We start from the raw sequence: 15,254 nt of genomic DNA, 5'->3' as shown, positions 1-15,254 counted from the left end.
CATAAACCTGAGAAGACTTTTGGCGGCATTTCAAGCAACCCCACAGACTTGGCTGCTCTCTGCTGATGACGGGCTAAACCTAGAAACACGTGTCCAGAGATACACAGCACTTGCTGCACCTACTTAGGTGAAAGACTTTCGATTACTTTTTCAACACAAAACAAAGTGTCTGCATTTACCATGATGCATTGGGGCTAACTTTTTGCTGGAGTGTGAGGCAGTGTGCTCCCTTTTTTCTTTTTGTCCAATGACAGCTCCCTTGAGCTAACGAGCTGACGAGCTCTGGTGAGGCACCTGTGCGCCAGTGAGTGGTACATAAACCTGAGAAGACTTTTGGCGGCATTTCAAGCAACCCCACAGACTTGGCTGCTCTCTGCTGATGACGGGCTAAACCTAGAAACACGTGTCCAGAGATACACAGCACTTGCTGCACTTACTTAGGTGAAAGACTTTCGATTACTTTTTCAACACTAAACAAAGTGTCTGCATTTACCATGATGCATTGGGCTAACTTTTTGCTGGAGTGTGAGGCAGTGTGCTCCCTTTTTTCTTTTTGTCCAATGACAGCTCCCTTGAGCTAACGAGCTGACGAGCTCTGGTGAGGCACCTGTGCGCCAGTGAGTGGTACATAAACCTGAGAAGACTTTTGGCGGCATTTCAAGCAACCCCACAGACTTGGCTGCTCTCTGCTGATGACGGGCTAAACCTAGAAACACGTGTCCAGAGATACACAGCACTTGCTGCACCTACTTAGGTGAAAGACTTTCGATTACTTTTTCAACACAAAACAAAGTGTCTGCATTTACTATGATGCATTGGGGCTAACTTTTTGCTGGAGTGTGAGGCAGTGTGCTCCCTTTTTTCTTTTTGTCCAATGACAGCTCCCTTGAGCTAACGAGCTGACGAGCTCTGGTGAGGCACCTGTGCGCCAGTGAGTGGTACATAAACCTGAGAAGACTTTTGGCGGCATTTCAAGCAACCCCACAGACTTGGCTGCTCTCTGCTGATGACGGGCTAAACCTAGAAACACGTGTCCAGAGATACACAGCACTTGCTGCACCTACTTAGGTGAAAGACTTTCGATTACTTTTTCAACACAAAACAAAGTGTGTGCATTTACTATGATGCATTGGGGCTAACTTTTTGCTGGAGTGTGAGGCAGTGTGCTCCCTTTTTTCTTTTTGTCCAATGACAGCTCCCTTGAGCTAACGAGCTGACGAGCTCTGGTGAGGCACCTGTGCGCCAGTGAGTGGTACATAAACCTGAGAAGACTTTTGGCGGCATTTCAAGCAACCCCACAGACTTGGCTGCTCTCTGCTGATGACGGGCTAAACCTAGAAACACGTGTCCAGAGATACACAGCACTTGCTGCACCTACTTAGGTGAAAGACTTTCGATTACTTTTTCAACACAAAACAAAGTGTCTGCATTTACCATGATGCATTGGGGCTAACTTTTTGCTGGAGTGTGAGGCAGTGTGCTCCCTTTTTTCTTTTTGTCCAATGACAGCTCCCTTGAGCTAATGAGCTGACGAGCTCTGGTGAGGCACCTGTGCGCCAGTGAGTGGTACATAAACCTGAGAAGACTTTTGGCGGCATTTCAAGCAACCCCACAGACTTGGCTGCTCTCTGCTGATGACGGGCTAAACCTAGAAACATGTGTCCAGAGATACACAGCACTTGCTGCACCTACTTAGGTGAAAGACTTTCGATTACTTTTTCAACACAAAACAAAGTGTCTGCATTTACCATGATGCATTGGGGCTAACTTTTTGCTGGAGTGTGAGGCAGTGTGCTCCCTTTTTTCTTTTTGTCCAATGACAGCTCCCTTGAGCTAACGAGCTGACGAGCTCTGGTGAGGCACCTGTGCGCCAGTGAGTGGTACATAAACCTGAGAAGACTTTTGGCGGCATTTCAAGCAACCCCACAGACTTGGCTGCTCTCTGCTGATGACGGGCTAAACCTAGAAACACGTGTCCAGAGATACACAGCACTTGCTGCACCTACTTAGGTGAAAGACTTTCGATTACTTTTTCAACACAAAACAAAGTGTCTGCATTTACCATGATGCATTGGGGCTAACTTTTTGCTGGAGTGTGAGGCAGTGTGCTCCCTTTTTTCTTTTTGTCCAATGACAGCTCCCTTGAGCTAACGAGCTGACGAGCTCTGGTGAGGCACCTGTGCGCCAGTGAGTGGTACATAAACCTGAGAAGACTTTTGGCGGCATTTCAAGCAACCCCACAGACTTGGCTGCTCTCTGCTGATGACGGGCTAAACCTAGAAACACGTGTCCAGAGATACACAGCACTTGCTGCACCTACTTAGGTGAAAGACTTTCGATTACTTTTTCAACACTAAACAAAGTGTCTGCATTTACCATGATGCATTGGGGCTAACTTTTTGCTGGAGTGTGAGGCAGTGTGCTCCCTTTTTTCTTTTTGTCCAATGACAGCTCCCTTGAGCTAACGAGCTGACGAGCTCTGGTGAGGCACCTGTGCGCCAGTGAGTGGTACATAAACCTGAGAAGACTTTTGGTGGCATTTCAAGCAACCCCACAGACTTGGCTGCTCTCTGCTGATGACGGGCTAAACCTAGAAACACGTGTCCAGAGATACACAGCACTTGCTGCACCTACTTAGGTGAAAGACTTTCGATTACTTTTTCAACACAAAACAAAGTGTCTGCATTTACCATGATGCATTGGGGCTAACTTTTTGCTGGAGTGTGAGGCAGTGTGCTCCCTTTTTTCTTTTTGTCCAATGACAGCTCCCTTGAGCTAACGAGCTGACGAGCTCTGGTGAGGCACCTGTGCGCCAGTGAGTGGTACATAAACCTGAGAAGACTTTTGGCGGCATTTCAAGCAACCCCACAGACTTGGCTGCTCTCTGCTGATGACGGGCTAAACCTAGAAACACGTGTCCAGAGATACACAGCACTTGCTGCACCTACTTAGGTGAAAGACTTTCGATTACTTTTTCAACACAAAACAAAGTGTCTGCATTTACCATGATGCATTGGGGCTAACTTTTTGCTGGAGTGTGAGGCAGTGTGCTCCCTTTTTTCTTTTTGTCCAATGACAGCTCCCTTGAGCTAATGAGCTGACGAGCTCTGGTGAGGCACCTGTGCGCCAGTGAGTGGTACATAAACCTGAGAAGACTTTTGGCGGCATTTCAAGCAACCCCACATACTTGGCTGCTCTCTGCTGATGACGGGCTAAACCTAGAAACACGTGTCCAGAGATACACAGCACTTGCTGCACCTACTTAGGTGAAAGACTTTCGATTACTTTTTCAACACAAAACAAAGTGTCTGCATTTACCATGATGCATTGGGGCTAACTTTTTGCTGGAGTGTGAGGCAGTGTGCTCCCTTTTTTCTTTTTGTCCAATGACAGCTCCCTTGAGCTAACGAGCTGACGAGCTCTGGTGAGGCACCTGTGCGCCAGTGAGTGGTACATAAACCTGAGAAGACTTTTGGCGGCATTTCAAGCAACCCCACAGACTTGGCTGCTCTCTGCTGATGACGGGCTAAACCTAGAAACACGTGTCCAGAGATACACAGCACTTGCTGCACCTACTTAGGTGAAAGACTTTCGATTACTTTTTCAACACTAAACAAAGTGTCTGCATTTACCATGATGCATTGGGGCTAACTTTTTGCTGGAGTGTGAGGCAGTGTGCTCCCTTTTTTCTTTTTGTCCAATGACAGCTCCCTTGAGCTAACGAGCTGACGAGCTCTGGTGAGGCACCTGTGCGCCAGTGAGTGGTACATAAACCTGAGAAGACTTTTGGCGGCATTTCAAGCAACCCCACAGACTTGGCTGCTCTCTGCTGATGACGGGCTAAACCTAGAAACACGTGTCCAGAGATACACAGCACTTGCTGCACCTACTTAGGTGAAAGACTTTCGATTACTTTTTCAACACAAAACAAAGTGTCTGCATTTACCATGATGCATTGGGGCTAACTTTTTGCTGGAGTGTGAGGCAGTGTGCTCCCTTTTTTCTTTTTGTCCAATGACAGCTCCCTTGAGCTAATGAGCTGACGAGCTCTGGTGAGGCACCTGTGCGCTAGTGAGTGGTACATAAACCTGAGAAGACTTTTGGCGGCATTTCAAGCAACCCCACAGACTTGGCTGCTCTCTGCTGATGACGGGCTAAACCTAGAAACACGTGTCCAGAGATACACAGCACTTGCTGCACCTACTTAGGTGAAAGACTTTCGATTACTTTTTCAACACAAAACAAAGTGTCTGCATTTACCATGATGCATTGGGGCTAACTTTTTGCTGGAGTGTGAGGCAGTGTGCTCCCTTTTTTCTTTTTTCTTAGTGTAGATGTGCATTTGTTAGGTCTAAACATTTAGGTCCATATTTATACTTTTTAGCACCGCATTTGCGTCGTTTTTTGAAGCAAAATCGGCACAAACTTACAAAATACAATTGTATTTTGTAAGTTTGCGCCAATTTTGTGTCAAAAAATGACTCAAATGCCGCGCTAAAAAAGTATAAATATGGGCCTTAGTTTTAATTGGGAAGATCTGAGGGGATTTTTCTGCTAGATTCGAAACCACTTTTTGAACCAGTGGTAATCAGATTTCTTATTAATACGTCAGGTAGGAGCTTCAGCTGGAAACCTGTCCTTTGTTTGTTTCAATTCTGTGGCGGACAGAAAGGGGTCGAACATTTTGGCTGCATAATGAGCTTTTTAACATGGCAACTCTTTCTGTTCTCAGGTAACCAGGAAAAGAAGGGGGCTTACTTCTCTGTCTTCCAGACACTCAACTTCCAGCCCCATGTTTCTGTTGTGTCTACTTCTTTCCCTCTCGCCGTCTACTTTGCCTCTACCTACTTTCTTACCATGTAACTGGTTGATCGGGTGTTGAAATCAGCATATTTCTAAACCTTCCTATTTCTTGAGACTTTTGGCATACTGTTTGAGTGAGCTTCTATGAGGTTGTTCCAAAGCTCATTGTCTTTTTCTTATATTTAGCTTTACATGGACATTCTTTATCTTAGTGTTTTGTATACTTGGCTTATGGTTAAGTGAGATTAATAAAAACATATGGGTCCTTGGCAGAATAACATTCTACGGCCCTCATTTTGACCATGGCGGTCTTTTGACAGCCAGGGTAAATGTGGCGGTCCCACCACCAACAGGCTGGCGGTGCAGACCGCCACATTATGAATGTGGTGGTTGGCCTCTGCCAGCCCGCCACATCTCCACTCATACCACCATGGCGGTCGGAACCCTCAGGCCAGTGATGATCATCTCCGACCCGGCTGTCCACAGAATACCACCTTCAGTATAAGGAGCAGGCTTTCCACCATGGTTTCCATGCCATGAAAACCATAACGGAAAGGCTACTGGTGACAAGGAATTTCTTCCCTGCCCCCCCAGCAAGCACTAGACCCCCTGTCCCCTTCACTCACAGTGCCCCATCTCCCCAACCCCCTTCAGCCACAGCACTCCTCTCACTCCACCCTCCACCCCGCACCCCCTTTCAGCCACAGCACCCTCTCCGCCCACACTCCACCCCCTCCCTGCACACATGCACACAGACATCCACATGCACCACGCTTCCACTCATTCACCTACACTTACATACAAGCATTCACTCACACGCATCAATACACCCATCCAAACATGCATACTAACACGCAGACAAACGCACATTCATCACAACACTCACAGCCACATACACACATGCATACTCACTTACATGAAGACACGCACTCACTCCAACATTCTGACATGCATACAACCACACATTCACACATTCATGCACACATGCAGACACCACACACTCATACACTCACACACAACACCTCCCACCCTGTTCGATGATCACCTTTCCTGTCCTGTCCTGGGGAGAAGGTCGTCCAGCAGGGAACGTGAAGGGGTGCTTCCACCACCGGTAACGCCCCACCAGCAGGACACCGCCAGGCCGTATTATGCGCCATAATACTGCAGGCGGTGTCCTGCTGGTGGGGCAGGGCCGGTGGTGGAACAGTCGGAGCACCTTCGGCCACGAGCATGACTGCTGGTGGATTTCTGCCCAAAGTATGGCGGAAATCCGGCAGTACCCTTGATATGGTGGGCGGAAGACCACCAGCACTGGCGGTCGTCTGGTGCCCACAGCTTTGGTGGTCTTCATGGAAGATCGGAAAAGTTGTAATGAGGGCCTAAGTATTCTAAGTAGAGGCCAAGACAAATCACTTACATTTAGAATGGTCGCTAGAGAGGGTAATTCAAAATTCAATGAGTGGCTTTCAGCATTCCTTTAATTTAATTATTTGTGAAGATGGAGCTGCATTCAAACTCAATGTGGAATATCTTATTACATTCCAGTTCGGACTACATCACATTTGCCTATGATATAATCAGCTTCAATACACTGTAGCATAAACATCCATCAACAGCCCTCACACACACATTCATTCACAGTAGGCACAAAGCATACTGCAGTTTCAACATGCAGCTTCTATTTGATTCTATCATGCTCGTCACTGCAATTTTGACACTGTGTTCAGGGTATAATGCAGTCATTCATTGCAGTAGCTGAGTCCCTTCAGTGATAAAAAGACCATGATTTGACATATTAGGCAAGTCAGTTACCCTTAAAAAACCTGCAGAGTGCATCTACACACTACTCCATTCTCTCACTAATTGCTTCTAACCCTTTCATAAACTCCCAAAGCCAGACTCCATTTTGAGCAAGTTAAGTTAGCCTGTTTGCATTTAGCCAGTCTGCCTTTGAACTACATGCCGCATGTCAGTATCTTTTGCAGAACTTTTGAAAGTGTCAGTTCCTCTAAACTATATTTTTGCCAACACATAAATCAGAAGCTGCCAAGCACGCAATAGTTCTACAAACATCCTGATATCTATCTGTCATGGACTGACGATGAATGTGTAAAATAAATATGTAGTCCTAGTAGATGTTTCTTCATCATGCTAGTTCATATCGGTTATGTCTCAGATTGATAGAAGGTCCCCCAATTTAGGGTGGATGTTAGTTGTCAACCCTATATAAGCCCCATGAATTGATCACTGAATTAGAGAGAGTTTCACCCCTAGGTTATTACAGATAGTCCTGCCAGACTGCAACAGCACCCATTTTTATACTGAGAGCTGATACAGAGAGGAACACTGTGGGGGTTATTACAACTTTGGAGGAGGTGTTAATCCGTCCCAAAAGTGACGGTAAAGTGACGGATATACCACCAGCCGTATTACGAGTCCATTATATCCTATGGAACTCATAATACGGCTGGTGGTATATCCGTCACATTTGGGACGGATTAACACCTCCTCCAAAGTTGTAATAACCCCCTGTATCCCTTCTAAAGGAACACAGTCTCCCCACTGAAGTCTAATGATCACAGCTGTTCTGCTGTGGACAGGTACCCAGTTTGCTGATTTCAAGGAAACTATAAAGGCAAGTTAGCTACTCCATGGTCTAATAAAAGGGTAGTGCATGGAAGCAGTCTTTAGGTTGTTAGTGTGCTAGGAACATTCCAATCATATTAGAAGTGTTCATATTATTGTCAGTGCTAAAAACATGCATTGGTGCTATCTTAATTATATTATGTGTGGTCATTACTTTTGTGCTAAGCAACAGGATGAGAATTTTAAAATACACTTTTAAACATACAAAGGGCCTCATTCTGACTTTGGCGGGTGGCGGAGGCCGCCCGCCAAAGTACCGCCGTCAGAATACCGCTGCGCGGTCAGAAGACCGCCGCAGTAATTCTGAGTTTCCCGCTGGGCTGGCGGGCGACCGCCAGAAGGCCGCCCGCCAGCCCAGCGGGAAACCCCCTTCCATGAGGATGCCGGCTCCGAATGGAGCCGGCGGAGTGGAAGGGGTGCGACGGGTGCAGTTGCACCCGTCGCGATTTTCAGTATCTGCTTGGCAGACACTGAAAATCTTGGTGGGGCCCTGTTAGGGGGCCCCTGCGGTGCCCATGCCAGTGGCATGGGCACTGCAGGGGCCCCCAGGGGCCCCGCGACACCCGTTACCGCCAGCCAGGTTCTGGCGGTCAAAACCGCCAGAGCCAGGCTGGCGGTAAGGGGGTCGGAATCCCCATGGCGGCGCTGCCTGCAGCGCTGCCATGGAGGATTCCCCAGGGCAGCGGGAAACTGGCGGGACACCGCCGGTTTTCCTTTTCTGACTGCCCATGGATGCACCGCCAGCCTGTTGGCGGTGCATCCGCGGTCGTTGGCCTGGCGGTAGTCTACCGCCAGGGTCAGAATGACCCCCAAAGTGTCTCTTTTAGTGAAGTACTTCTGTGAGGTATTCCAAAGAATGAAACTGGGTATAGATTCACTGACTCCTTCACAGACTGTTAGTAACCTAGAAAGCACAGACAGCACAGCCTCTGGTATGCTCAGTAGGGGTGTGTGAAGCTACTATAATCTGGACTTCTCTGCTCAAGTGCTGGTGCACTGAACTCAGTCCGGGCACCCCTGGGTAGAAAAACCATACCTAATAGACTCAAGCCAAAGCCCTAGTTTAGTCGAGGCCTGGACGGATTCATTTCAATATCTTCATGTTACTCTTTTATGCAGAATCAGTGATAATTGAGCAATTATTCCTGCTCCCGTAATTTGGAAGAAAAGTCCTGACACAAGAGCAGATTTAGTGAGTGGCCACTTGTTATTTGTGTTCTGTTGCACTTACTGCTATTCCTTAGTGCAAAAATGCATTTTCCTGTCCATTTCAAACATGGGGTGAATTTTGTGCTAAGAAAATAGCGCTAAATGCTGGGGGGTAACTTGGAGGAAAATCCCTCCTCAAGAGCATATTTAGCAATTGAGAGCGGATATTCATGCTCACCATTCATGTTGTGTTGCATTTAGTGCTATACCTTAGCACAAAATGCCAGGGGGGGTAGGGTAAATTGGAGGAAAATCCCTCCCCAAGAGCATATTTAGAAATTGTGAGTGGATATTCATGCTCACCATTCATGTTGTGTTGCATTTAGTGCTATATCTTAGCACAAAATGCATCTTCGTGTCCATTTTGGATGCAAGTGGGCAGTTTTGCATTAAGAAATATTGCTAAATGCAAAATATCACTTTGTGCATAATTCTGTGTAATTTTTAGGAATTCCTAGGTAATTTTGCGTGATCATAATGTCCATAATCACGTACATTATGCCCACTGCTATGTTACACAACATCCCCAATAACTAATGGTGCATACATAGCCCACAGACATGGCTAATGAAACAATCATACAGCACAGAAAACAGAGGGAGCATAGTTGGGCATACATATATAGACATGATACATTATTGAGTAAATCAGCATGGCGCAGACATGAAAATTCCAGGCGACTTCTACAGGGCATATCTTGGAGCAAAAGGGAGCCATCACTGATGTAGAGATTTCTACAGGTGTGCCTCATGCTTCACAGCAAATCTATGACATCTGACACCGTATTCAAGCTAATCATAGCTAATCAAGCCAGTCAAAACAGAAATAGCATACATTGCACAGATAGTACTCATACTTGGAGCGACTTAAAAACTACTACAATACAATCATCTTAGAATGGTCACATAGAGCATTTGGCAGCACTGGCTAGGGTGCCTACCTCTAATATAGACAGGTGGAGGCCAGAATGTAATTTATGAATGTTTGTGTTCTGACATCAAGGGCTGTATTACAGGAGGTATTGCACCTTCTTCTTATGCTTCTGAGGTACTTTTGTATTAAATAAAAAAAATAGTAATTGTAGAAGAGCTCACAGATTTGTGTAGCCCCTTTTATAATGGGGATTACATCGGACCACATTTTGCACCTGTCTGATAAGAAGCAATGTTCCCTCATTTGCACAGAGTGTGTTCCAATAAAAATGAGGAACCATTTGCCTCCACCTGCACCACATTAGTCCACATAGAGACTCTGACTTGGGTCCCATGAATGTGCCACTGGAACAAAGCTATACCAGACTAATGGACCCCTAATAAGGTAGAAGCCAGTCCTGTTACTGTCCATGGAGGACCTGGCTTGGCAGTTCAGGCTGGACAGTTCCCATTGGAGTAAGGGCAAGACTGTTTTGAATATGGCACGGTCCAACCAGAGGTGGCATGATGCGTAAAATAATGGATTGGGATGCAGCCTGAATTGATTATCATTGACTGAGATCAATTCTAACATTCAATCCATGATTTTTTTGTTTAGTACAGCGTGTCGCTCTTAGTGGGATGAGCATGCCCTGACTTGGGTCCTGTACACCCTGTAGCACTGGGACGAAGCTATACCTGTCAGATGAACCCTAACAAGGATGATACCAGTCCTGAGTTGCTTGTATCCAGGTTGAGGGGGGGCCTGGCTTAGCAGTTCGGACTGAACTGTTTTCATTGAAGCAAGTTTGAGACTGATTTGTCTATGGCTGGGTCCAAACTGAGGTAGCACAGTGTGCAAAAAAAAACAATGAATTAGGATGTGGCCCTAGTAATTAACAGTGATGGAGATTAATGCAAGCCTTCCATCCATCACTTTTGTTTCTACCTCAAGGGGGTGGAGCAGAGCCAGTGTGCCCTCTCAAGTACATCTGTTAAATGTATGCCATAACACAAGCTGTATGTAATGTGGGCACAACTGAACACCAACACCTTACATTATGAATATTAAATACTACAACTATCTGTTGCATCCTGAAAAGGGATGAAATTAATGTTGGCGGCAAATGTGGTGGCTAACAATTGCTTTGACAACGTGCCAATCTGGTGGAAGAGGTTTACATACCATAGAAATAGTATCATCCTCTTCCCAATTGAATCTTGCAAAGCCACAGAGATGCTCAAAAGTAGGGACTTAACTGTCAACACAACACTTGTGATCAACAAACTAATACTACTTTTGTTTTCTTTATAACAATTCAGAGGACATGTCTGCAGATAGTGAGGTCTTCTCATACATGCCTCATCTAATTGCATTGAAGGCAGCACTAACAGGAGCAAGGAAATCTTTACCATCACCGCCCCTCCTGCACCCTCCAGTGACATCACCAGATAACAAGACCTATGCAATTAACTTATTCTGCAGCAAAATCACCTCCATAAACCACAACTTTGATCCTCAAATGGACCCCGTCACCATTACATCTCAACATCTTACTATGGCCAAAGAATGCATCTTGACCTTGTGGCCCAGTATCCCCACCATCAAAATAACTGCTACCATGAAGACCACCAATTCGGGGGCCCAATCTGACCTTGTTCCCTACTACGCCTTAACCAAAGAACTCCTACTGATGAGGGAAGCACTAACAAACATCCTTAATGCCACAGCCACAGTTCTGGACACCTGACAATATGCCATTCATTCCCTTTCTCAAGAAAGCATCCACTAACCAAGCCATACTTGCAGCTACAGACCCATGTCTGCATCCTCCTCCCATAACCGGCAAGGGAGTTAGAGAAACTAATCACCCAATGCCTCACCAGCCACCATAGCCACCAGCTTCTTGATGCAATGCAGTTCAGAAGCTGGCACTCCAACAATACTGAAACAATACTCATCATTGACACAGATGACAGGCACATGATCCGTGACAGAGAAGACTTAGCAGCTCCCATCCTTCTGGACCTCTCTGCAGTACTTGACATGGTCTCGCACCCAATGCTCATCAGGCACCTGCATGAGATTGGCATCCAATATTTCATCACTGCTGGGTCTGCTGCTTCTTTTTATTTTGGAACCTTTATTTGCATTTTCAGAAAACATACAGCAGGAGAAGTGTATAATAAAATCATACCAAAAAACACTTAACTGGCTGTGTGAGGGGCAGTCACACCCAAAAGGTCAGGCAAGTCAGGAAGGGAGTCACATGTAGCCCCATGATTGATAGATGGGGTGCCATCACAGCTGCTGTCAGTTACTGAGGGTTCAGTCTTGTGGATTCAACAGTGCATCTGATTCTCTAGAAGCCAAGAATGGTAGAGAGTGGCAGTTGCAAAGAGGAACAATCAGAAAATAACAACATGACAACAGAGTAAGGGGGGGGAATGTGGTGGAGGGACAGTGTTAGAAATTGGGCTGTTGGTTAAATGGAGTATGAGCCCTGGTCAAGCAAAATCCACAATTCCTTGTGGGGTGAACCACAAAAAGTCAGTAACCCAATCTGTGCTTAACCCTGAGTAGCTTGGCACAAAAATAAGTCAGGCTTAATTTAGAGGCAATATATAACGTATTTGACCTGCATGCAAACAGTAATAAAGTGAAAACCCAACACAAGAAAAATCGTAAACCAATTTAGAAACAATTGAGTCATTTTATTAAGTTATTTGACACCCAAATGACAAAAATACAATTCAAAAGAACTGGAGTTATGATTTGTTAAAGTTTTAAGTAAAAAGTAGCACCTAAATGCTCAAAGAACAAACTGTAGACATATAGCCATCATCGACCACATCTAAGTAAAAAAATATGTCGGACTGTGATGGAGTGCGATACGGATACAAGGAATGAATTGGTCCCGGTCATTGCTTACTTGCACATAATTAAATTCCTTGTTTGTTCCACTTCACACCTGGACTCTTTTGTGTGTGACATTAGTGAGTGAGGTGACAGTTAGCACGTACCTTCCAAAGTATTGGTTTGCAATGTGGTCCCGTCTCAGTCTGCCTTGATTTGCAATGCTTCTATCCCCATGATGGCGATGTGGTAGCTCTTGCTCGTCATCCTCCGAATCTGGGTCTTCTGGGGTGAGAGGTAGCCCACATCTGATGGCAATGTTGTGCAGGATAGCGCATGCGCCAACGATCTTGAAAGCTGTTATTGGGGTATACTGGAGGGCACCTCCACTTCTGTGGAGGCATCTGAATCTGGCCTTCAGCAGTCCAAAGGACCTCTCTATGATATTTCGGGTCCTCCTATGTGCACTGTTGTATCGCCTCTCTGTCTCATTGCTGGGTGTTAAGTACGGGGTAAGGATCCATGGTCGTATCGCATATGCACTGTCACCTGTTTGGCACAAAATGTACAATGTTAGCTGGGCATAGATGGGTTCCACATTGACCTGTGTGTATGTCTGCAAGGTGTATTCAGCTATACCTAGGAGGTATCCGTCTCCAAACTCCCCACGTTCTAGGCGTTGGTGTATCCCACTGTGCCTGAAAATGTAGGAGTCATGTGTGCTCCCTGGAAATTTGGCAACCATGTCAGTGATGACATAATGTGCGTCACATACCACCTGGATGTTCAGTGAGTGGGTACACTTCCTATTGCGGAATAGATATTCCAGATTTGCAGGAGGGCATATTTGTATATGTGTCCCGTCTACACACCCTATGACATGGGGGAAGTTGGCAATCCTGTAGAATTCCAACTTTGTGCTGTTGATTTCTGCCTCATTCCTGGGTAGGCATATGTATCTGGAAATGTGTTTGAGTAAGGCATCTAGGAATGCTCTGAAGAACCGTGAGAGTGCACTTTGGGATACCCCACCTGCCGCGGCAATGACCCCCTGTGAGAAAACAAGGCTGATTGCAGAGGCCCCATAACTTTTTGCCCCCATTTTCCTCTTTTTGCTGGTGTTTTCCTGACTTTGATGGTGCCCTGGGTACTGCTAACCAGTCCCAGGGCCTGTGCTCTGTGTAAAATGGATATGCAAATTAGGCTAATTATAATTGGCTAAGTTAACCTACCTATAAGTCCCTAGTATATGGTAGGGCATGTAGGTTTAGGGACCACAGCATAGGTGGTGCACACCTAGGTGCACTGCTGAGGTGCCCAGTGTCATTTTAAAAGCAAGCCTGCCTTGCTGGCTGCTTTTAAATTAAAGTTATATACAAATTCGACTTTGGAATTAAAGGTACTTCCAAAGTCTTAAACTACCTTATTTTTACATATAAGTCACCCCTAAGGTGTGCCCTATGTGCTCCTAGGGCTGGGTGCCATGTAACTATAAGCAGGGACTTTATAAAAATAGATTTATAAGCCCTGGTGAGGTAAAAACAGCCAAATTCGTTTTTCCCTCATTGAAGTAAATGGCCTTCATAGGCTAGAATGGGCAGACTTTATTTTAAATTTTAAAGTCTCCTTAAATGTTACATACCAAGAATTTGGTATCAAATTGATTGTTGTAATAAATCCCACAACTTCCAGTTGTTGGATTTAATATAACTAGTTCAGGTAAAAAGTTTAGACTTTACCTAAAATGTTGCCAATTTCAGCTCTGCATTGTTTTTGCTGCTGTGCTCTGATTGGCCAGCCTGCAGCAGCTTCTGCCAGGCTACCTTGATGAGGTGTGAAGTGGCCTGACTTCACACAAAGGAATGTGCTTGGGGGAGAGAATCTCCCCTCAGCAGATGGTGAGGCAGGAAGGGGGAGGGCTGCCAAACTGGTCTTCAAAGGCAGAGAAGGACATTTGCAGCACCCAGCAACACCCCCACATCCTGCAACCCCAGACAATTAGGTGCCCCCTTGATTAGATTAGGAGAGGGCAGGAGAGGGTTGTGTTTATGATTTTTAGCCACACCAGTGGGTGGGGTCAGCCAGATGTAACCTCCAAAAATCAGATTCATCCATGTTGGATTTTTAGAGACTGTTGCCTTCTGGGATGGATTTTTGCCACACTTCCCAGGAAGTGGTCATCACAGGGGGACGACCATGTCCCTGATTGGAGAACCAGGGCCCCCCTGCTTTTCACCCAGGAGCAAGGATAAAACTGGCAGACCTGCACCCACACCTCAGATCCCCTCCAGAATTCAACAAGAAAGGAACTAAAGAAGAAGAAGGACTGCCCTGCTGGACCCCTGGCCTGCACCTGGAACCTGCACTCAGAAGGACTGCACCAGCTGCACACTTGGGCTTCACCACAAGAAGGACTTTGCCTGGCTTCAACTGGTTCAAGGAGGGACTCCCTGTTTGCTACAGGTGAAAAATTGCTAAACCATAGTCCCCTGCACCAACTCCTGAAGAAAGCGACCAGCTGACCACTGTCCAGTGGCCAAAAAGGAGTTTGCGCCAGGTGCATTCTGGGAGTTGAAGTCCGCACCCCCCAAGGACCATCACAGAACTTCTGGACCCTTGGGGTGAGCTGTGGACCCCAAAAGAACCTTTGAAAGAACATCTGGGTGAAGCCCCAGAAGTTTGGAAAAGATTTGAGAATTTTTGGAAAAAAGCTCCAGAGAGGGACCGACCCGCCGCGGAAATTCTAGCCGGCTTGCCTCAACCGCGACCCGACCTGACTTCGTGGTTCGTCCCGGTAAAGAAAAACATCCAAAAAAGAGACTAAGGGC

Source organism: Pleurodeles waltl, chromosome 5, assembly GCF_031143425.1.
Source record: "Pleurodeles waltl isolate 20211129_DDA chromosome 5, aPleWal1.hap1.20221129, whole genome shotgun sequence".
Lineage (NCBI taxonomy): Eukaryota > Metazoa > Chordata > Amphibia > Caudata > Salamandridae > Pleurodeles > Pleurodeles waltl.
Note: the sequence above shows the minus strand (reverse complement) of the source record.